The sequence below is a fragment of the Schistocerca piceifrons genome, chromosome 1, assembly GCF_021461385.2.
Source record: "Schistocerca piceifrons isolate TAMUIC-IGC-003096 chromosome 1, iqSchPice1.1, whole genome shotgun sequence".
NCBI lineage: Eukaryota > Metazoa > Arthropoda > Insecta > Orthoptera > Acrididae > Schistocerca > Schistocerca piceifrons.
The window spans coordinates 675566165-675589028 of NC_060138.1; positions in this window are offsets into that span (position 1 = coordinate 675566165).

The following is a 22864-nucleotide window of genomic DNA, read 5'->3' on the forward strand; positions in this document are numbered from 1 at the left end:
ATTTACTGACCGAAACCTTAGAAAGAACTCGCTAGCGCGTGGACTGACTAGTTCTAATAATAATTCTCGAAGTCAGTAACGCAACGACCACTTCTGTCCACCGATCACAATTGTGGAATAGGTTTCCATATTTCCAAATGAAAACACCGGGGGTATTACAAACAATCCTTAAGTGAACCACAATTACTTACTTTTTTTACAAAAGCATAGTTCTCGCTTCCTCGCACCTTCTTAAGTAATTGTCTCTTGCATTTGATGTTATCACAGTGTTGAGAACAAGTGAGATCTTTATAGTGAAAACTGACTGTGAACTACTTATTTACGCATTGTACGGAAAATATATTTCTTACATCAGTCGAATGTATATTTAATAAGAAAAATATACCTTCCACAGCTGTATTGCGAGAAGGGATTGAAAAAAATTACTGCGAAGTTGTCGTAAGTTCTGAATTTTCATGTTCAGAGCGATTGTTCATGAAATCACGCCATCTATCAGATCCAGTTTTCTCTAAAAATTTAGATCTGGTTTCCGATTTGAGCTGTTCACTTAGAAATGTTTGTAGGCGGTCTACTATTAACAACCTTTAGGAATATTCTGAACGTTCTCTATAAACACAACACCTAATATCAACGACGACGCCACGAGTACGGCCGACTCGATGCACGGTACTCTATGCTAGAGGAGCGAAGAAGATGATGAAGCCGACGTGCCACGACAGTCAACGAAAGCCTGAAGTGTTGCTTTTATCTCTCCCAAGTTACGCCCAGTTTCGATTTCACAGCGACAGATAACACGTGATATCCCTGAAAGTCGCGCTGGGTATCCGCGTTGACTTTGTCGCCTTGCCACTGTTCGCTCGGCTTCCCCCCGTCGGAGGTTCGAGTCCTCCTTCGAGCATGGATTTGTGTGTTGTCCTTAACGTAAGTTACTTTAAGTTAGATTAAGTAGTGTGTAAGCCCAGGGACCGATGACCTCAGCAGTTTGGTCCCATGGTCCCATAGGAACTTATCACAAATTTCCAATTTCCATCACCTTTACATGGAAGTTTTTTTTTTGTTTGACTACTCAACTATGTGTTCAAATATAGCATTAAAAAGAGAGTGGAATTCGGATAAACTGGACAGTTTGGTACTCCTACAGTAGACGCATGTTCTGTAATAGTCGAAATGCCATAACAGTCATAAGATAAAACTTTCCCCCAAGACAAGTAAATGTGCCTACATACAAATTACTCACCCTCTTATATTGCACCCATCCACATGGAATACGCAGGTTGTTGGCTCGTGCATCTCATTTTCGCTTCGTCTGATGTCTCTTTTCGTAAAAGACAAATTGCTGCTGCCTTTAATTGAACGTCAGTTCTCTGCAATCCTAACCGACACTGCTTTTTCCAATCCCTGGCAGTGTGGTACAGGAACGGTAGTAATAATATGAAAGAACAACGATCTTGGTTCAAAGACTGTTTTTTTTTTTTTTTTTTTTTACTTAACCTCTAATGACGCGATTCACCCCGGACAGGTCGTCTGCAGATTTGACGGCAAAATTTACTTACACCTTATTCTGGTAGCCTTTCTGAAGATGCGATGTATAAGACGAAACTCGTCACTGGAAGATAAGTAAAATAAGAAATCCAATTTAGCAACCAAGACTGTTTGTTCTTTGATAACCGCTGCTGTTCGACACTCTCGCTGGGTTTCGTGTATGGTGCGTCACTCTTTTATGGGTGTTGAAATTATCACAGACGTTCATGCACCATCATCTACAGTTCCGAATATTCATGTATGTAGAGTCACATTTTTAATGAAATTTCGCAGTACAGGAGTTACTGGTTCCCTTAATATTCTTATCCACCCAAATACTTGATATTGTTGAACATTAAGAATCACACCGCTTCGTGAAAATATTTCGTGTTGTACACTCGTTGTACGTACGCACAAGACACCAAATGAAACAAAGAACTCGGCTAGAAACTCACATTTACACGCATGGAGTAATTCTGCTAGTAAGTCCACAGAACAAAGACGTACGCAGTTTCAATTTATTTGACTGTCCGTATATTTCCAGTGGAATTTACCGACGGTCCCGTGCGGCCTTTTGCCGACAAACGCGCTCTGGCAACTCGTGCACATTTTTATACTTGTACTGTCACGCGCTCTGAAAGTCTTTTTCGCCTACGCTTTAATCTGATAAACTGAAAATATTCCTTTTCTTATTTTTCCTGTTCACAGCGGGGCCAGCCAACCACATTTTCATTGCACAGACTCCACTTTTTATTGAAACCCAAACGCGTATAGTACCCAAATGTGATGTATAAATGTACTAGAGATACAAAATGTATACCAAATCATCATTTTATGCGTACAGATTTTGTCTCTCTCTTCTAGTCTTCTGGTACATCTTAATCTACATTATTTCTTATTCTTGAATGTGGTTTTTCTCTTTTCAGCTTAGTTCTGTGCAATATCGCTGAAATAACCATTGTTTTACAATTTTGTTTACAATCGGTCCGCATGTAATTGGAAGTTTCATCCGTTCTCACCTGTAACGTAAGGGATGTCACTATCAAAATACAGCAGTTTTTAATATCACTTTATAATCAAGAGATATGCTGCCAGACGAAGGAAGTGAACCACACACAAAACATGCTCTAATGCCAATGTGGCCTTATACGCGCAAACGCCATCGGATGGTACGCAACTGACAGGAACTGTTACCCTCTGTGACCGGTAGAACGGCCTCCACACTGTGTTGGTGTTGTTCGTATTTAGCGTTTTTACCAAACCTCGAAAGGTATTTAAGGGGCCTTAACAGCATCAGATATTATCACTATAAAGGATACTAAGATTCCACACACTTGTGTGAGATACGGGAAGATTTCAAGTAGATTACATCATGGTCAGACAGAGATTCCGAAACCAGATACTGGATTGTAAGGCGTACCCAGGAGCAGATATAGACTCAGATCACAATATAGTAGTGATGAAGAGTAGGCTGAAGTTCAAGACATTAGTCAATACGCAAAGAAGTGGGATACGGAAGTACTAAGGAATGACGAGATACGTTTGAAGTTCTCTAACGCTATAGATACAACAATAAGGAATAGCGCAGTAGGCAGTACAGTTGAAGAGGAAGGTACAAAGAAGGTAGCTGCGCAGAAACAATGGGTAACAGAAGAAATTCTTCAGTTGATTGATGAAAGGAGGAAGTACAAACATGTTCCGGGAAAATCAGGAATACAGAAATACAAGTCGCTGAGGAACGAAATAAACAGGAAGTGCAGGGAAGCTAAGACGAAATGGCTCCAGGAAGAATGTGAAGACATCGAAAAAGATATGATTGTCGGAAGGACAGACTCAGCATACAGGAAAGTCAAAACAATCTTTGGTGACCCTAAAAGCAACGGTGGTAACATTAAGAGTGCAACGGGAATTCTACTGTTAAATGCAGAGGAGAGAGCAGATAGGTGGAAAGAATACATTGATAGCCTCTATGAGGGTGAAGCTTTGTCCGATGTGATAGAAGAAGAAACAGGAGTCGATTTAGAAGAGATAGTGGATCCAGTATTATAATCGTAATTTAAAAGAGCTTTGGAGGACTTACGGTCAAATAAGGCAGAATGGATAGATAACATTACATCAGAATTTCTAAAATCATTGGGGGAAGTGGCAACAAAAAGACTATTCACGTTGGTGTGTAGAATATATGACTCTGGCGACACACCATCTGACTTTCGGAAAAGCATCATCCACACAATTCCGAAGACGGCAAGAGCTGGCAAGTGCGACAATTATCGCACAATCAGCTTAACAGCTCATGCATCGAAGCTGCTTACAAGAATAATTTACAGAAGAATGGAAAAGAAAATTGAGAATGCGCTAGGTGACGATCAGTTTGGCTTTAGGAAAAGTAAAGGGACGAGAGAGGCAATTCTGACGTTACGCCTAATAATGGAAGCAAGGCTAAAGAAAAATCAAGACACTTTCATAGGATTTGTCGATCTGGAAAAAGCGTTCGACAATATAAAATGGTGCAAGCTGTTCGAAATTCTGAAAAAAGTAGGGCTAAGCTATAGGGAGAGACGGGTCATATACAATATGTACAACAACCAAGAGGGAATAATAAGAGTGGACGATCAAGAACGAAGTGCTCGTATTAAGAAGGGTGTAAGACAAGGCTGTAGCCTTTCGCCCCTACTCTTCAATCTGTACATCGAGGAAGCAGTGATGGAAATAAAAGAAAGGTTCAGGAGTGGAATTAAAATACAAGGTGAAAGGATATCAATGATACGATTCGCTGATGATATTGCTATCCTGAGTGAAAGTGAAGAAGAATTAAATGATCTGCTGAACGGAATGAACAGTCTAATGAGTACACAGTATGGTTTGAGAGTAAATCGGAGAAAGACGAAGGTAATGAGAAGTAGTAGAAATGAGAACAGCGACAAACATCAGGATTGATGGTCACAAAGTCAATTAAGTTAAGGAATTCTGCTACCTAGGCAGTAAAATAACCCATGACGGACGAAGCAAGGAGGACATCAAAAGGCATTTCTGGCCAAGAGAAGTCTACTAATATCAAATACCGGCCTTAATTTGAGGAAGAAATTTCTGAGGATGTACGTCTGGACTACAGCATTGTATGGTAGTGAAACATGGACTGTGGAAAAACCGGAACAGAAGAGAATCGGAGCATTTGAGATGAGGTGCTATAGACGAATGTTGAAAATTAGGTGGACTGATAAGGTAAGGAATGAGGGGTTCTACGCAGAATCGGAGAGGAAAGGAATATGTGGAAAACACTGATAAGGAGAAGGGACAGGATGATAGGACATCTGCTAAGACATGAGGGAATGACTTCCGTGGTATTAGAGGGAGCTGTAGAGGGCAAAAACTGTAGAGGAAGACAGAGATTGGAATCCGTCAAGCAAATAATTGAGGACGTAGGTTGCAAGTGCTACTCTGAGATGAAGAGGTTAGCACAGGAAAGGAATTTGTGGCGGGCCGCATCAAACCAGTCAGTAGACTGATGACTAAAAAAAAAAAAAAATAGTTAAAATATGGCTACCCGGCCACTGACCTTCTTGCGTGAACGCACACGCTGTGCTCCATCTCGTACGGGACTTGGTAGATTAATCTCCCACGAGTAATGAGTATGATGTGTAAACATCTATTAGGCGCACTACGAATGTAGTGGTGTGGACACGTTGGGAATGTGGGTCTCACGGGGAGCGTGCATGGGATAAGTCCCTGCAGGCGCACCACCCTCTGTGCCCTGTAAGTAGGAGATCATGGGTTCGAGTCCCGGTCGGGGCACACATTTTCAACATGTCCCCAATGATGTATATCAACGCCTGTTTGCAGGTAAGGTGTCGATTTTATTATTATTTCATTGTAAAGAAGCTGTACGGTCATCAATGGTATCTGTTCTCGTGGGAAGAGATACTACTTCCGTATACACATTATTGTATCACCAGATGTTACCACATTAAAACAGATTTTCCACTTATGGGCTACCTCATCTCTACGAATGTTAAACTCGATGTGCGACATCCTATAGCTCTATCTGGCATTTTAATCTGTCGTGATAGATTTATAAAAATATCCACAGAGATTTTGTCTTGTTTGAAAACGTCTTTAAGATGCGATTAAATGCGTTGTATTGCCACGTTTCGCCACAATTATTTCTATATTAATAGCAACAAAGTCTTTTTCGATTTCAGTAAATGCTAAATATTTTTCTCCATTAAAGGAATGATGGGTTTAATTAAACTGCATTGTTGCCGGCCGGCGTGGCTGAGCGGTTCTAGGCGCTTCAGTCTGGAACCGCGCGACCGCTACGGTCGCAGGTTCGAATCCTGCCTCGGGCATGAATGTGTGTGATGTCCTTAGGTTAGTTAGGTTTAAGTAGTTCTAAGTTCTAGAGGAACTCATGACCTCAGATGTTAAGTCCCATAGTGCTCAGAGCCATTTGAACCATTTTTTTTTTTTTTGAAATGCCTTGTTTTCTCCATTGCTGAACTGCCTATCCTAAATCGTAAATAGTAAGTTCTCACATAACATCTTCTATGTTGTTCACAGTTTAATACGTAGTATAATGTTCCGATTCCTTCGTAATTTCGTAGTTCTTACGATCTGGTGTTGAAAATTACGACACGCGTGTTTCCGGTTCTCATACTTTTCCAGTATCGAATAAATAAATATTTTGTAAGATTCAGAACTATTACTCCATACGCTATATTTCCCTAGGGCACCAGTAACGTCTATAACCATTGGTAAAGCAGTCTGTAGTGCTTACTGAATATATTTCTTCTACTTTTATAGTGGTAAATTTCATTTTCTGCGGAGTTAATTTCTTCAGGTCATTAATATTTACAATTGTTTATTCGTCTCATCCTTTACGTTGCAAATTATTCAGCATAGCTAAACATTTGTATGATTGCTATTCTTAATTGTACTAATGAACTTTTCTCACTATGCTAGGCAGGTATCTTTTACTACTCCCTTAGCAATTTTTCTCTACCTGTCTTGAACAATTACTCATGTTACACATCCTTAAATGTGGCCACTTATTGCGTTTCACATCAAAATGGGCTTCCTGCGTTAATATTGTCATTCTGAGGATATGTTGCAACAGCAAACTGAATTCTTATGACACTGTTCGTTTCATTGACATATTGGTGCGCTGCACCACTCCATAGTCTCTTACTCGCTATAGTTTTTCTCTTAAAACTTGCCCAATTAGCTGTGGACTTCATTTCAAATACATTTGTACAACGTGGGTCACTATTTCGTACTGAAGTCAGCTGCTGCTCATATTACCATCTTACCTAGCAGAAGGTTCGTTCTTCACAGCTATGTTTACGGAATCGTTGTTGTTTCTGTTATTGTATATTTTACCCTGTCACTTTCTGTCTGTTAATTACAGTGTATATAGCGTAGGACGGTTACAAATGCATATATTTTTATGTGTGGTACCTTGATATGTACGCATACGAGTGTTCTTGTTTTGTCTCTGTGTCGAACTGTCTTCCCCAAACACATCATAAGCTTTACGACCTGATGTTTCCTGCACTGACCTATCTGCATCACTAAGTGGTCTACGCCTATCAGTATAGACTAAACGTGTTTCGTCCACATATTCACACTTCAACGCCTGAACTGCTGACCAGGGTACAGTAAGCATTAATAGCTAGTATTTGGAGATATTAACCAACTTAAAAATATACGACCCGTAATAGCTATACTTATTAATCTTCAGATTACGTAAATATTGATGTAATGTTGTTCAGTACAGTCTCCTCGGTCATTAGTAGCAATATCTGAACATACATCTGTTACACCCTAAACATACAGGGAACTATAAATGATTCATTCGTTTTCAAAGCTCTATATTTTCCGAAGTATTACATCTACAAATATGGTTGACATCACCGACTTTGCGTTGTGCCCACCAGCTGCCGTTATGAGTGCAGTGCCTTCACAAAATGGCGCCAAAGTAAGAAAAGAGTTTTTGCGCGTTGGAATATGGGAGATGTTTGTTACAAAAGTGCAGCGTGCGTTGAGAATTAATTATTGAAAAGCACCGCCATGTAAACAGAGCATTGTGTGTTGTTATCGACAATTCATGGACGCTGGTTATCTCTCTAAACATTAATTTACCGATCGACCAAGTTTGTCAAACGCAGAGTGGAGAGAGTGAGGGAAAGTCCCAAACGTAGTTCAAAAAAGTAAATGGTCCGTACGAGCAACGAAAGTGGAACATCGCAGCAAACGCTGTGGACGATTTTTCAACGGCAGTTGAATTAAAAAAAAAAAAGTCTGCATCTCGTGCGACAACTAAAACCAGAAGACTGCGGCCGGCACCTTCAATTTTGCATCGTAATGCAGTAAACGCTTGAGAATGAACATTTCGCCTCCAAGTTGTTAATCAGTGACTAAGTAACAATGCATTTATCTCGAAATGTTAATCGCTACAATGTGAAACTATGGGGCACCGAAAATCCTCACGAAACTGAACGAGATTTGCCAGTGGTTCATGTACTCTCTGCTATGTCACTGCCGAAGATGTTTGGGCTACTTTTTTTTTCAAACAATGGAAGATCCAGGATGGAATTTAACAATATTATGAAAAGGAAAGATACTACTCACCATACAGCGGAGATGCTGAGTCGCTGATAGGCACAATAAAAAACCTGTCACAAACAAAGCTTTCAGCCTTTAAGCCTTAGTCAACAATAGACGTACACACACACACACACACACACACACACACATACACACTCACACACACACACACGCATATCAGACTGACACACAAGAGTGCAATCTCAGGCGACTGGTTTCAGTTGCCTGAGACTTCAGTCGTGTGTGTGAGTTGCATTTGCGCGCGCACGCATGTGTGTGTGTGTGTGTGTGTGTGTGTGTGTGTGTGTGTGTGCGTGTGTGTGTGTGTGTGTGTGTGTGTGTCTACGTCTTTATATTTTTAGTTATTTATTTTTGTGAGAAGTCTATATTGGATATATGGATATCTCTTACACTCGAAATGCTAATGTCTTTTTTTTTTGTGAGAAGTCTCTGACGGAAAAATCTTCCATTTTATTTTTTTGAGAAGATTGTGACGTATACCTAATGCTTCGAAATGTTGCTAACGTTGTTGTTTCCACAAATGACTTCTTATTCCGATAATTACATCTTCCATCAAGATGGGACAACCCCTCACTAGAGCATCGATGTTTGTCACTACCTAAACGACGAACTTCCGCACCCTGGACTGGGCTTGGTGATGAAGATGATGTGGCTCTGCTCCCTTGGCTACCCAGGTTGCCAGACCTAACGTCTTGTGGCTTTTTCCTTTCGCGGTACATTAAGGGATGTGCCAAGAACACTGAACAGCTCAGAGAATGCATCAGTGCTGCTGTAATGACCACTGATGAGATATTCTGTAAGGTTTCAGTGGGGACTACTAGTCTTTTCATTTCTATATTGTGAAATAACAATATAGAAATGCAACTAATGAGGAGGTATCCAATAGAGTTGGAGAGAAGAGAAATTTGTGGCACAACTTGACTAGAAGAAGGGATCGGTTGGTAGGACATGTTCTGAGGCATCAAGGGATCACCAATTTAGTATTGGAGGGCAGCGTGGAGGGTAAAAATTGTAGAGGGAGACCAATAGATGAATACACTAAGCAGATTCAGAGGGATGTAGGTTGCAGTAGGTACTGGGAGATGAAGAAGCTTGCACAGGGTAGGGTAGCATGGAGAGCTGCATCAAACTAGTCTCTGGACTGAAGACCACAACAACAACAATTATTATTTCATAAAAAAATGGTTAAAATGGCTCTGAGCACTATAGGACTTAACTGCTGTGGTCATCAGTCCCCTAGAACTTAGAACTACTTAAACCTAACTAACCTAAGGACATCACACACATCCATGCCCGAGGCAGGATTCGAACCTGCGACCGCAGCGGTCGCGCGGTTCCAAACTGTAGCGCCTAGAACCGCTCGGCCATTCCGGCCGGCATTATTTCATACCCTTGCCCATGTGAGCAGGGGTGGGCTGGCAGTGACACTGTCGCCGCTCTTCAGGCAAGAGACTGTATAAAATAAAACGTTACATAGATAAGAGACGAGGACAAAAGATGATGTTCACACATGACAAGAGGAAACAGTAGAAGTTAAAATATACAATTAATGTATAGTATCCCAAAGCACATTTACGTAAAATCCACATATAATTAAAATGACACTCGACAAAGATGTAGCACATAAGCACTGATGGCACTAATGAGAGCCACTTGGGACGATGATTCTAAACACACTGCACTTATATATGCAGAGCACTAAAACATGACTAACTGGATTAAAATTGGACCTGGCAAGAGATAGGACGTCAGAGAGGAGGAAGAGAGGAAATAGAGAACGGGGTTAGGCGGAGGAGGGGGACAGGAAGGAATAGTACACCAAGGGCAGGAGATGGGGTGGGGAGGTAGCAGCCCAGGAAGAAGCACAGGTACTGCAAAATGGATATGTGAGAAGGACTGAAGGGTTAGGGAAGACGAAACAGCAGATGGGAAGGGGAAGGAGAGAGAGCTCTAGGGAGGAGGGCAGGGGAAGAGGAGGGTCAAAGTTGGAAGGAAGTATAAATATCAGGGTGAAGCACATCATCTGGGATGGGAAAACGTCGAAAGTTTGTTTGGCAGAGGAGGTGAAGGGCGTGGAGAGAGAGAAAGAGTGCTGCACATTGGTAGAGGTGCGGCAGCAAGTGGGGAGTCGAGAGAAAACGAGACCCCTGGGGGTGAGGGGGATCAAGGCGGTGGTTGGTGTAGAGGATACAGATGCGTTCAAGGAAAAGAAGGAGATTTGGAAAGAGAATCGGGTCATAAACAGTCCTTGTGGGGGACCAGAGACATACAGAAAGTAGGTGGAGTGCTTGGCATTCATCGATTTGGTGCGCTTTATAGAATTTAGGAGGGACGGAGATCCAGGCAACACTGTCTTAATAAAGGATGGGACAGATCAAGGATTTGTAGGTATGAATGATGGTGGACGGATGCAACCCCATGTCCAGCAGGAGAGGAATTTCAGGAGGCAGAGTCTTCTGTGGGCTTTGCATTGCATGGTAAGGAGATGGCGAGTCTAGGTGAGGTGACAGTCTAGGGTGAGGCCAAGGAATTTCATTCTGGGGGTAAGTTGGGCAGGATGGTCATCGGTAGTGAGGTAGAAACCATGAACCAAAAAGAGGTGGTACATTCTGTAATGATTGCCTGGGTTTTGGACAGATTGATTCAAAGGAGCCACTGGTTACAACAAGTGGTAAACTGGTCTAGGTGAGTTTGGAGGGAGCGCTGGGACCGCTGAACAGTAGGGTAGAGGGCAAGAATGGCAGTGTCATCAGCATGTTGAAGGAGATGGATAGGTGTGGTAGGGTAGAAGGTATGGGAATTAGTATTACAAATTATGACATAGCAAGGATGGTGGGAGAGGAAAGAGGAAGGAGGCAGTGATACAGCTGAAGTTGATGGGAAGGACATAGGTCTGGGGCTTGAAAAGGAGTGAGGAATGCCATACAGGGTCACAGGCATTCTGGAGGTCGAGGGCAACAAAAATAGCAAGTGATGGGAGTTAAGTTGGAGAGAGAGGACACGGGTAAGGTTAAGGAGCTGGTTGTCAGTGAGGTAGGAGGACAGAAAACCACACTGTGTGAGACTGAGGGACTGGTGTTGAGTTACATGGTGATGGACACTGAATATGGAGATGAGGCATATGGAGCGATGGGAGAAGGTGTCAGAATGGGGTCTGTTGGGTGTAAGGAACATGATGTGAGAGATCTTCCACAAGCTGGGATAAAAGGCAATGGAGAGGAAGGTGGCAACGGCGGTGAGGAAGGAGAGAGGGAGTTCCTTGTGGTGGTGGTAGGTAATGCAATCATGACCAGGGGCAGTGTTCCATTTGGAACGGACGATGACTTTAATGTCTTAATGGTGCCAGTCCCTGCGTTTATTTGCTGTCAGAAGCTTTAGAACATGTCTTTGTAATTGTCAGTGGCAGTGGAATGTGTCCTGGTCACGAGTGCAGCCAGATTCACCGAGAAGGAGGACTGTGGAGGAATGGTAGGATGGTGAGGACGGATAGGTTTGGTGGGAATATGGGCCACGAGACCTTCAGAGACGGCCTTGAGGAGGAAGGACAAAGCGTGTGCGATGATATCAGAATGGGGAAGGGGGTGGCTTCAGACCTCGGTGTCGATGATTCCTGGTAAGCATTCCAGCTGGCGTGGCAGTAGCCGTGAGTGACCTTGGGAAAGGCGACAGAATGGGGAGCTGGGGAATGGTGAGGTGCAAAGGAGGTGGTGAGGAAGTAGTCACTGTCAATGGGATGAGGCGTTCCACAGTGATATACACAAGCAGGGTGGGGCAAGCGAAGATGAGATAGGGTATGCTGAGGCAGAGGGACAAGATTGCCTTGGAGGGTCGAAGGGAGGTAATGCCACCCATGGAGTGTGGCAGGGTTGCAGCTATGAGTGTTAAGGTCTGCAGCAGTCACGTAGGTGGAGAACATGTGGTCAAAGAGTAAGTCATATGGGATAGGAACAGCAACACAGACATATATGGTGGCACTGGTGACAGTGAGGGTGGGGAAAAAAGCTGAGTATAAGGTGTTTTGTAAGATCATACATCAGGGGTTATGGCCAGATGAAGCTAAAGGGTGGGGAGTATCGGTACAGTGAAAGGGATAGGGAGAGGTGTGGACCATGTGGTGAGGTTGGAGGAAGGTTTAATTGAGGATGAAGCATCGATCTGGTGCTGCGACAGGGTATGCATGAATAAGGGCTTATTGGCAGGAAAGGAGCGGATGTTTTGATGAGAGATATGACACTGTCGTTGTTTGAGGACAGAGAAATAGGAAGGAGAAAGAGGGGGACTGAGAGAAGCTCAGACGATGGTGTCGAGGTGAGTAAAGATGTAGTGGGCTTGGTTCTGGGAGTAGATGGCGTAGGCGTTCAGGTGGAAAACGGAACAGGCGGCGAGGGAGATCTGCTGGAGGGTGTGTGGGCATCAGGAGGGGTGAATGCTTTGAAGGACAATGGTAAGGAACCGGATGATGTTTTCAGTTGTGCGAGGGTGGCCAGAAGGAATTGTTGGAGTGAGGGTTTGATCAATGGGACAAATGGGGATGGTGAGCTCTGGTTTGGTGGGAGGAGGTTTTGCCTTACATTTAGTGGAAAAGGTGGAGGGAACTTCATAACATGTAGTACAGGAAGGAGGGGAGGCAAGGTTGGAACACTGTTTGAGTAAGTGACAGGCTTTGCAATTGGGGACAGGTGGAAGGATTTTTACAGGCGCAGATAAGGTGATCTTTATAGACCAGACACTTTTGGCGCCAGTAGGGGAGCAGGAAGGGTCAACAGGGTGGTGGCAGTTATAAATAAGGGCTCCCTGGGTAAACAGGTGGTCGATGGAGGAGGGAGATATGGTGAAGACATGCATAAGGAAGGTGGGCCCGGAGTCATTATAGATACAGTGGGTGGAACGGATTTCGAGGGAGGGATGGCATTCATATTCGTCAGCACCTCCACCTCTGTGGCCACAGGGTTGAGCTTTCTGATCACGGTAGTGAAGATTGGAGGATGACAAGGATGTTGGAGCTGCTGTAGAGAGGAGGGGGTGAGGAAGGATGCAAGAGTGTGAAAGGAGGGATTCCAACCCCCTGGATGGAGACTGCTATTTCATGGTGCCGGCTTTATAGCAAAAATTGGCGTGGAAATGAATGCGCATTGGCGGCTTTCATAGGATCGTCCTCTATCGAAATCCGCGCCCTCTGCAAATGCCGATCCATTTGTGGTCCTCAGGCGCATGTGTAAAGATTAGACTACATGTCCGCCCTGCAACGGAATGCGCGCTCGCGTCGCTAAAAATATGATGTCATTATGACTAAAATGTTTTCTCTCAGAAGAAATTAAAGAGATCACTGTGTCCCATGCCTTGTCCAGCTGAAATTAGCTGTCACGATTTATTTTGTGCTAGATATATTTGCACAGATTCTTTAATTACTGGATCCCAAGAGGATCACCCCAGGGCCAAGATTTTTGTGACAGAATAATCCATAGAGGGTCCCGTGGAAACTGATTGCGAAAGGTGAGTGTGGCGCTAATGTTCAACGTGGCTTTCGTGTATTGTGGTACGCTTTGCCGCACTGGCAAGGAATTTTGTAAATCCCGCCCTTCAGCAGACTCAGATCGTCCTCTACTGAACCGAGAAGGGCAATGATCTTCGCCGGTGGCCAGAAATTATTTTAACTTGGTGTTTCCATTGATTCCTGCCTACTTTAGACGTATGGCTACCGACGGTTGGAAGGAACGCTCCTTATCCTCTTATTGTTGTGGGTTGTCACGTTTTCTCCTTCTTAGTGCTGTAGTAATCTGCTGTGGAGTGTAACTATTGTAGATGTTCTAGCTCCTTTGTAAGCCTGTATCCATCACAGCTTTCGTAGTGCAGCCCTTTCCATGGCAGAAGAGTTTTTTATGGAAGACTCTGAGGAAGCAGAACTTGATTCGACAAAACTTAAACCGAACATCGATTTTGCGATGGAAATAGAGAAGGATGGTGGCTTATCGTTTCTCGACGTCTTAGTTACTAGTAGAGTGGATGGCTCATTAAGTCATCCTGTTTGTCCTCAACCTACGCATACTGACCTTTATATGCAAGCGTCGAGCTGCCCTCACACTGGAAAAGCTACTGGCGTCGTCAGAACGTTGGTAAACTGGGCTCATGTTACTTCTGATGGAGACAGTCTTACATAGGAGCTACAACTTCTACAGTCGATATTCAATAATAATTGTTACTCTCCACATCAGATTAGTCCAGCGCTAAGGAGGAAGAGACGTGATCACCCAGAAGATAAGGAGCTGTTGTAGTCCAGAGCATTCCTTCCATACGTCGGCAACCATTCCTCTAAATTAGGCAAGATTCTAAGGAAACATCAAGTTAAAGTAATCTTTCGGCCACCAGCGACGATTAGTGCCCTTCTCGGTTCGGTAAAGGACGGACTGGGTCTGCAGAAGGCCGGAACTTACAAAATTCCTTACCAGTGTGGTAAACTATACATAGGTCAGAGGATATGCACAGTACAATTCTTTTAGGATTCAGTAATAAAAGAATCTGTGGAAATACGCCTAGCAAAAAATCTTATAAATCGTGACAATGGCATTTAACTGGACAAGGCATGAGACCGTGTGATCTCTTTAATTTCTTCTGAGAGAAAACGTTTTATTCATAATGACACGTCTGACGACATCTGACGGTTGTTTTTAGCAACCCGAGTCGCATTTCGACAGAGGGCGGACACAGATGAAACAGTATTTGGAGAGGACGCGGATTGCGATAGAGGACGCTCTTGGGACGGCAGCCAATGCGCATGCGTTTCCGCGCCAAGTTTGCTATAAAGCCTACACCGTGAACTAGCAGCCTCTCTCCTCTTCCAGCTCAAAACCTTCGCCCTTCCTATTAACTACATCTGTCTGACCGAGTCCTTTCTTTCCCAACGTCCTTCCTACGTCTCCGTCCATAACACGGATTCCTACACCTTTTCCCCTCTGCCAGTGTGCCCCAAGGTCCCGTCCTCTCCCCTCTTCTGTACCTTTTCTTTACGGCGGAAATGCCGCCGCCTTCACCCCCCATCCACCTCCTCCAGTATGCCGATGACACCGCCTTCCTTGCCCTCATCCCCACCCTGCAGCGCTCCCCAATCCCATCTTGACCTGTTCACCATTTAGTGCAACTAGTGGTTGCTCAAGGTCAATCCTTTCAAAACCCAGGCGATCATTGTAGGCAAAACCACCCCTTCCTTCCGCCTCCTCGACTTCTATATCACCATCTAAGGCCATCCTATCGCCCTAAACCTCACCCTTAAGTACCTTGGCGTCACCCTTGACCGTCGCCTCTCCTGGACTCCCCATCTCCGGACGATCCAAGACAAGGCACGCTCCTGACTCTGTCTCCTCAAGCTCCTTTCAGGCCTTACATGTGGTCTGGAACCCTCCACCATCTTCCACACCTATAAATCCCTCATGCGCCCTACCCTCTGCTAAGCCGACCCTGCATGGATCTCCACCCCTCCTACCTTTTACAAATCCCTTCAAATCCTCGAATGCCATGCTGTTTGCCTCGCCTATCCCATCCATCTCCTCTCCCCCATGTGGATCCTGTACGGCCTTATCCCATTCCCCCACCTCCTCCTTTTCCTCGAACGGATACGGATCCTCTACACCTCCTGTAAACTAGATCCCCTTCACCCACTTGTCTCTCACATCCTCAACCACCCCCATCCACTGCCGTGCCTGTACTTCCACATCCCACCTGCTCTCCATCTCTCCACTTTCCTTACCCTCTCCCAAGGTGGCTTCCGCCAGTTCCCTCTCCCTGATGATGCCCTCCTCCCCTCCATCTACCCCTCCTATCAACTTTTATCCTCCCCTCCCATTTCCTGTTTTTTTTTCCTTAGGGCATCCTCTATCCCCTCTCTCTCCCTTCCCTCCCTCCTCCCTTCCTCCCCCCTCCTCCCCCAGGCTTCCCCTACCCCCCATACTTTCATTCCTCCCCCCATCTCCTCTGCTCCTCTGCCATTGGCATCTCTGCTCTCCCCTCTCCCTCCCCCACCACCTTCTTTCCCTCTTGGCAGGTTCCCGGACTCGCACACGTTAAGTGGACATTCGCGCGCCGGAGATCATCGCCATCAGTTTTTCGTGCATGTGCCATCGTGTTTGTGATTGTTTTTCGCCGCCCACGCTCCTTCGTTCACGTGTGTCGTCTAAATCATCAGTGTTTGTGCACAGTGCCGAGTGTGAACGGCTTCATTTTTTTTAATTATTGTATCTACTGCTTTTTAACTGCCATCGTGTTACTTTTCTGTCTTCATTGGTTTTCTATTTTATTGCATTTCTTGTGGCTAAAGAGCGGAGTAAAATTTTCTGCTGCCAGCCCACCTTGTATGAGGTGCAAAGTAACAATAAAGAAAAAAAAAACTAGCAGTCTCCAGTGGTGGACACTCACCTGATTGCGACAAGAAGTCAACAATATCCGGGTGCAATCCCGAAACCTCAAAGAATAGTCGGTACGACGAGAAAACTTCAAGATCCACACTGATAAGATGTTGCTATATGACGTTTGGAACGAGCTTGACAATCACTTGGGCGTGTCGTATGCAAAATGCAAACTTGATGAGTTTACAGTTCTATTCATACACAGATCGTAATTGTGTATTCAGTACTTTGGAAAACGTAGAATTATAAGACGAATGAATTATTTATAGCACCCTTGTATATATGGACCGAAAAGTAATGACCATTATCTACTGCGAGATCGAGTGCCGCCTGATGATATTGTCAGACCGTGCTGTGGAGCGGAGACAAATGGGGACTCATTCCACCACAGCATTATACGAGATCGATGATTGTGGCTGTCATCAGTCTGCTGAGTCCGGTATCCGAGGTAGAGATGAAGCGTGGATTTTCCCGTATGACCATTTCACGAGTGTACCGTGAATATCAGGAATCCGGTAAAACGTCAAGTCTCCGACATCGCTGCGGCGGGAAAAAGATCCCGCAAGTTTGTGGATGGTTTACGTTCAGCTGTTTGGTTCCCAGTCATTACAAACGGCAGAGTGTAAGGCTCGTATAGTAATATGGTCTCCTTCTCACACTCTTTTGTAGATAAGCAGCAGCTGTATACCCAATTACGTTATTGTTTTCTTCATCAACCATTCATATGCGGATTTTGAATGTACATTTTTTTTATTTTTTCTGAAAGGAAATTTTACTACCTCTGATGCAGCTTGTGTCTATGGATAGTAGAGTAAACATATATTTGGTAATATAATTCATTATCGGCCGAGAAAGTAAATGATAGTATAAACTATATTATCGATTATCGTATTAGAGATAATAAACTGCTGTTCTTGTGCCAGCTTCGGAGCTGTATTCTTCCATGCCAGTCCAAAATTTAAATATATGGACAATGATCCTGACTGTGAGCTGTTCAGAAATTTAGGATGGGCTGCACAGTATGAGATGTTTCTAGAACAACATAGTGGCCGGAAAGGTGATGATGACGATGGAAATTGCCGTGAATGAAACGGATAGGAAGAAATAATCTGTTTTTGTAAACTGTTCCACCTTTCAATGCTTCAAAATTATGAATACATTCCACAAGTATTAACATCGAACAGGTGTGACTACAAAGTGTCATTTAACAAACGAATTCATTAAGACTAACTTGATTTAATTTTTCTCTCCAACATACATCTTTCGAGTGCATGTGTTACGCCAGCGGCATTGTGTTCAGTAATAGAGTAACTGAACCGCATTCGACAAAGCTACGACTGAATGCAAGACAATGGTAGATAATATGGACACAAAAGCTCGTTTTAAAGTTACTTTGACAACAGACCTTAACAGGGAAGATATATTGTGGGAGTTATATGCATTCAGTACTCGGAATCATGTGACAGGCTACATGTCAGCCGTGCCTAGATAAAATGCTTGGACTTCACTCACTTGTTTAATTTTGCAGTAGCTACCAAAATTTTACGTTTCGTATTTGCTTTGCTTTGACTTGCCTTCATTTTCCTCATATCGCAAGGGCAGAGTGTCATCCACGTTTCTGGAGTTAGATCCTTATCCGTTGTAGCTACTTCGAAACCAGACGTCAAGGTAAATCAACATGAACGTTCTGTAGAATAAAGTGGACCATAGGGAAAATACTGTTTACTCAGTAGTTGTTATGTGAAATACAGAAGGATGGGAACGACAGGTACCAACCAACCTACAGGTGTACAAAGGAGAGCCAGTTACAGGCCGGAACCGCTCCGCAGACAGAATCGCGAGTTTCCTGCGCGGGCAATATAATGAGCCTCTTCTCCGCTACGGACGTCATTTTCCTCAGAGGTTGCCGCTAAACCGCCCCTGTGTCGCAGAAGGCAATGTACTTTTGCGCTGGCGGTCCCTACTGAGCTTTTAACTGAAATACAAAACAGAACCCCTATCACTTTCCCCTCTAGTAACCATTTTACAGTAATATACAGCGTATAACATGTAAGAAACGTTCCTCACGAACAAAACAAAATGTTCTTATATGTACATGGGTATGTAAACGCCATATTCCCAAATGATAATATAGTTTCTACAACTCTTCCTAGTAATTAATCAAGGAAAACAGAAAGACACCGAAAAAATATGAGTAAGGAACGATCGGTCACGAAGTGTAAACCACAATGAAAATCAAAACTGTTTCCTTTGCACATTTAGCTACACCTTCCAGGTACTTCTCTACATAGACTTAGACATTTGTCGGAGCGTTATACCAAATTTCCAACACCATCGTCATAAAAGGCAGCCACCTGTGCTTTCCGATAATTCTCTACGCTGGTCTATAGCGTGTAGTCTGCGCCAGAGTGTTGTTTTCGTATCCAGCTTTTCATATGAACAGAGATGATACTCAGGACGAGCCAATTAGGGCTGTTTTGTAGGTGATCGAACATTTCCCATCGAAAAGGCTGCAGGCTCGTCTTCACTGCCCCTGCAGAGTGTGGCTGAGAATTGCCATGAAGAAGGAAGTGCGTGGCAGTTGTATTAGGTGGGCTGCGTTCATTAAGGCGAAGCCTTTCATCGCGCCCACCTACTTGGTGGGAGACATTGTTGTTCTAGGCACCTTTACACGCTCACAACTGAAAAGAGCGTCTTGATGCGATCGACGTGCATACTAGAGACACTGCCCAAAACGTCTGTGAAAAGCCTCGTCAGATTGTCACAGTGGTTTCCATTTCATGAACAATGGTTCCCCACTTTCGGAATAGCACTCGTATAACAAAAGCTTTCTTATATGATATGTTCAAAATGCTCTTCGTTAGCAGTGATACATAAATCAGTCCGACGTCTCAATGAAACCTACATGCTTTAATGTAGTGCTGAAGTTCTGGCTATGATTTCGCAGCCTTCCAAAATGCCAAAATAAAGACACTCTGTATTTGGTGCCAGAGTTCAAAATGCAAGAACTTTCAAATGTCGCTTTAGATCTGGCGAACACGTAGGTCAGGAAATCTGCCTATATATTTGTGGTGTCACCGCCAGACACCACACTTGCTAGGTGGTAGCCTTTAAATCGGCCACGGTCCGTTAGTATACGTCTGACCCGCGTGTCGCCACACGGCAGGTCTAGAGAGACTTCCTAGCACTCGCCCAGTTGTACAACCGACTTTGCTAGCGATGGTTCACTGACAAAATACGCTCTCATTTGCTGAAACGATAGTTTAACATAGCCTTCAGCTATGTCATTTGCTACGACCTAGCAAGGCGCCATTATCAGTTAACTGATATTGATTCATGTACCGTCAAGACCAACGTTCTTCATTAACGGATTAAAGTTAAGTATTCCACCAGCTACGTCCGTTTTTCCAAATTCTAATTTCCTTGTCCTGTTCCAGACCTCACGCCAGCCTGCGTGAGCTAAAACGCGTGCCTTTCGGCCTCCTCTAGTAACACGGTGTTGGCTCTCCTGCCAACCAAAACAATATTATCTATCTGTCACGCAAACTGTTTCATAGAAGGGTACGGGCAATTTACTGAAATCTGGGCATCTTAAACATTCCATGTCACAAAGAGTTTTGCACGGTATGCTCAACGTTTTAAAGGAGACCGTTTCGGAAGAAGCCTTTCATATATCGCAGACCTCCACCACACTTGGCGTAAGTCATTTGTTGATCATAGACTGTTAGTCACAATCTTTTTTCTAGAAAGTAGGAGAGAGAGAGTGTCGCAGAGATACTGAAAGATCTCGACTTACACATTTTTGAAGACTGACGTAAACTATACCGACTGAGAAACATTCGAGAAATGGCTCTCAACGATGGCTCTATAAATATACTACGACCACCTACATGTCACTCTCACAGGGATCACGAGCACAGGATCACACTAATTACAGCATGAAGAGACGTTCAATAAATCACTCTTACCGCTCTCCGTACGTAAATGGCACGGGAAAAGAACTAATAAATAATACAAAGGGTCATACCCTCTGTCATGTACTTCACAGTTACTGTTATGGCCGTTATCCCGTACGCGCATACTAGCCACACTAGAGTATTGCGCGTACGGCCAAAATGTTCGTCAAGTTCGATCATGTTGCGTCATCATAGTAGATATGGTGTGGGGGTAGTATGCGGTGCCCCCCCCCCCCAACCCCCCAACCCCCCACACACTATTTCACTTGTAAATTGATCAGTATTATCGATTAAACATGCTGTTGCATCCTTGAGCACCCCGGTTCTAGATGTACCCTTGTCCGGTTCCCAGCTACGCTACAGATCAATGACTTGGTCAATGATCATGATATTGGATATTTGTCATCTGCGGACAAGAGTACATCATATGGTATGGTTATTTGATGGATTTGTGAAGTTTGATTTCTGGCGGTTTCGAACTTAGAATAGTTGGGTTTAGATTAAGCAACGAAAGTTAAAGTCCGTCAACATGGAATTCCGTATGGGACTTAGTGCAATTTTTAATCAGTCTTGAATCAGTTCGTCAATTGTTGATCAAATATGGTAATATTGCATATATCAATTACGGGGTGCTCAAGGGTTGTAATGGTGTTGTCATTTAATGTTAATTCAATTTTTCAATTTTGGCCGTTATCCCGTACGCGCATACTAGCCACACTAGAGTATTGCCATTTAATGTTACTTCAATTTTTCAATTTTGGCCGTTATCCCGTACGCGCATACTAGCCACACTAGAGTATTGCGCGTACGGCCAAAATGTTCGTCAAGTTCGATCAATATATAAAACAATATATAAAACAATTGAGGACGTCGAAATGACTACATCAGCTGCCGACAAGAAAAGGAATGTCATCAAATCTGTCGCTACACATTCGCTAGTGGATGGACCAGCTGTCTTCTGTGGTTGCAGACTCAACTTCAGCATCGACATCAATGATTCCTTTACCCATGGGAACGGATGGTTAACAGTTGCTATTGTACGTGGTGGTACAGGCGTACCTAATGTATCTGGACTGGAAAGCTTCGTGGATCGTGATATCATAGCCTATCGCACATATCATGTTACAGAAAAGTCGATGCTGAAGTTGAGTCTGAACCACAGAAGACAGCGGGTCCATCCAATAGCGAATGTGCAGCGACAGATTTGATGACATTCCTTTTCTTGTCGGCAGCTGATGTAGTCATTTCGATGTCCTCAATTGTTTTATATATTGTCTGTCTTGCACGACGACGATATCTTCTGTAAGGCATCTTGGCAGCGTTCAATGCAGTTGCCTGTGCAGCAGCAGCAACGCGAATGATCGGCTCCGCCGGCTGCGCTCGCTTTTATAGCCGCGCGATAGCGCGTGACCTTGATTCAGACTTTGAATATTTCACAGTGCCAGCCGAGCTTTATCCCGTTATCTGAAATAGTGTGTGGGGGGTTGGGGGGGGGGGGCACTATACACTACCCCCACACCATATCTACACTGATGAAGCAACAACAGCTAACTTGACGAACATCCCGCCGAACATCAGTCTTGAATCAGTTCGTCAATTGTTGATCAAATATGGTAATATTGCATATATCAATTACGGGGTGCTCAAGGGTTGTAATGGTGTTGTCATTTAATGTTAATTCAATTTTTCAATTTTGGCCGTTATCCCGTACGCGCATACTAGCCACACTAGAGTATTGCGCGTACGGCCAAAATGTTCGTCAAGTTCGATGTAAATGTGCTGCTATATCTTATCGAAAGGCTAAAACTTTCACCGAAGCCGGCCAGTATAAACGCTTGGTGTCAGAACTCGTTTCGGTTCCAGGATGCTTTGACGCAGAAGACGTTCTCTTCCGGAATATCGCCTAAGACAGCATACTACAGCAAGCATCGTTTGAGACATTTGTATTTTGTTAACGTGGGCTCATTCAGCCGGCAATCTTTGCTGCAAAGGTGAGACCGAAGCAAACCTCGAGCATTGTGTTTGTTTTCAGATGGTTAGGATCTATGATAATATTCAAATTAGGTAAAATCGTTTTCTTTTTGGATTCTATTTTACATGTGGATTTCGTATACAGAATACCTGGACTTTTTTACACTTTCAACTGACTCAGAACGCGTGGTAATCTGTATCCATTCCGGTGTCAGTCATCTGTAATTTCAAGTGACTTACAAGCAGCTCTTCCCACTCAGAATAACATTTTCAAGTGATTTGTAAGACCATTTGTTTTGTGATTCTAAGATATTGAGGGGCAGTATGAATTTGTTGGTTATTGAAGGTAATTTGATGATTGTTCTTTCCATTTTTGTGTTAATTTGTGGTGAAATC